Source organism: Durio zibethinus, unplaced genomic scaffold (assembly GCF_047325235.1).
Source record: "Durio zibethinus cultivar Kanyao isolate XHJ-2024 unplaced genomic scaffold, ASM4732523v1 HiC_scaffold_412, whole genome shotgun sequence".
NCBI classification, from domain to species: Eukaryota; Viridiplantae; Streptophyta; class Magnoliopsida; order Malvales; family Malvaceae; genus Durio; species Durio zibethinus.
The window spans coordinates 27,501-30,000 of record NW_028323035.1 but is presented as its reverse complement, the minus strand read 5'-3'; positions in this window follow the sequence as shown (position 1 = coordinate 30,000).

Sequence of the window (2,500 nt, the reverse complement as noted above, 5' to 3'; positions counted from 1 at the left end):
CTCGACCACCATCGGCACACGCTGGGCCCTGGTGCGGCAGGTTGCCTCGAGCACCATCGGCACACGCTGGGCCCTGGTGCGGTCGGTTGCCTCGAGCACCATCGGCACACGCTGGGCCCTGGTGCGGGCGCTTGCCTCGACCACCATCGGCACACGCTGGGCCCTGGTGCGGCAGGTTGCCTCGACCACCATCGGCACACGCTGGGCCCTGGTGCGGCAGGTTGCCTCGAGCACCATCGGCACACGCTGGGCCCTGGTGCGGTCGGTTGCCTCGATCACCATCGGCACACGCTGGGCCCTGGTGCGGGCGGTTGCCTCGACCACCATCGGCACACGCTGGGCCCAGGTGCGGCAGCTTGCCTCGAGCACCATCGGCACACGCTCGGCCCTGGTGCGGTCGGTTGCCTCGACCACCATCGGCACACGCTGGGCCCTGGTGCGGCAGGTTGCCTCGACCACCATCGGCAGCCTCGACCACCATCGGCACACGCTGGGCCCTGGTGCGGGCGCTTGCCTCGACCACCATCGGCACACGCTCGGCCCTGGTGCGGTCGGTTGCCTCGACCACCATCGGCACACGCTGGGCCCTGGTGCGGCAGGTTGCCTCGACCACCATCGGCAGCCTCGACCACCATCGGCACACGCTGGGCCCTGGTGCGGGCGGTTGCCTCGACCACCATCGGCACACGCTCCGCCCTGGTGCGGCAGGTTGCCTCGACCACCATCGGCACACGCTGGGCCCTGGTGCGGGCGGTTGCCTCGACCACCATCGGCACACGCTGGGCCCTGGTGCGGGCGCTTGCCTCGACCACCATCGGCACACGCTGGGCCCTGGTGCGGCAGGTTGCCTAGACCACCATCGGCACACGCTGGGCCCTGGTGCGGGCGCTTGCCTCGACCACCATCGGCACACGCTGGGCCCTGGTGCGGGCGCTTGCCTCGACCACCATCGGCAGACGCTGGGCCCTGGTGCGGCAGGTTGCCTCGACCACCATCGGCACACGCTGGGCCCTGGTGCGGGCGCTTGCCTCGAGCACCATCGGCACACGCTCGGCCCTGGTGCGGTCGGTTGCCTCGAGCACCATCGGCACACGCTGGGCCCTGGTGCGGCAGGTTGCCTCGACCATCATCGGCAGCCTCGACCACCATCGGCACACGCTGGGCCCTGGTGCGGGCGCTTGCCTCGACCACCTTCGGCACAAGCTCGGCCCTGGTGCGGTCGGTTGCCTCGAGCGCCATCGGCACACGCTGGGCCCTGGTGCGGCAGGTTGCCTCGACCACCATCGGCACACGCTGGGCCCTGGTGCGGCAGGTTGCCTCGACCACCATCGGCACACGCTGGGCCCTGGTGCGGGCGGTTGCCTCGACCACCATCGGCACACGCTGGGCCCTGGTGCGGGCGGTTGCCTCGACCACCATCGGCACACGCTGGGCCCTGGTGCGGGCGCTTGCCTCGAGCACCATCCGCACACGCTGGGCCCTGGTGCGGCAGGTTGCCTCGACCACCATCGGCACACGCTGGGCCCTGGTGCGGCAGGTTGCCTCGAGCACCATCGGCACACGCTGGGCCCTGGTGCGGGAGCTTGCCTCGAGCGCCATCGGCACACGCTGGGCCCTGGTGCGGCAGGTTGCCTCGAGCACCATCGGCACACGCTGGGCCCTGGTGCGGTCGGTTGCCTCGAGCACCATCGGCACACGCTGGGCGCTGGTGCGGGCGCTTGCCTCGACCAGCATCGGCACACGCTGGGCCCTGGTGCGGCAGGTTGCCTCGATCACCATCGGCACACGCTGGGCCCTGGTGCGACAGGTTGCCTCGAGCACCATCGGCACACTATCGGCCCTGGTGCGGGCGGTTGCCTCGACCACCGTCGGCACACGCTGGCCCTGGTGCGGGCGCTTGCCTCGAGCACCATCGGCACACGCTGGGCCCTGGTGCGGGCGGTTGCCTCGAGCACCATCGGCACACGCTGGGCCCTGGTGGGTTTAGGCACATCTTCAAATTTCTGCCGTGCCAATGCCATTTTTATGGCTTGTAAATTCATACAATGGTCCCCTAAGCCTTCACGTGAAGTTTCGTTGGAAGATGACTCGTTTTCTATTTTTCATGATTTTCGAAACTTTTTGCGGTTCGGGATTTTTTAAAATTTTTTTATAAGGATTTTTGGCTCCAAATTTTGTAGGCATGATCCTTCTATTTTTGTTGGCATGCACAAAAAAATTCAGCTAAAAACTCGAAGTAGAGAAGATTTTGTGACCGTTTGAAAAAAGTGTCCCCATTTCAGACACTTTAACGGCTACTGGTAGCAAACCTGTAAAATCTCAAATGCTCTTTAAGGGGGTGTGAATTCTCAGAGGTTTGATGAGGGATAGGGGGCCAACACAAGGCCAAGTACCAGCACCCATCGCACATCATGTGCGCACACCCCCCCGGCCCCCCTCCCAATCGCCGGAACCCCAATGCCGCCGGTCAGGTTCTCCGGCGGTACTCCGGCGATGCTCC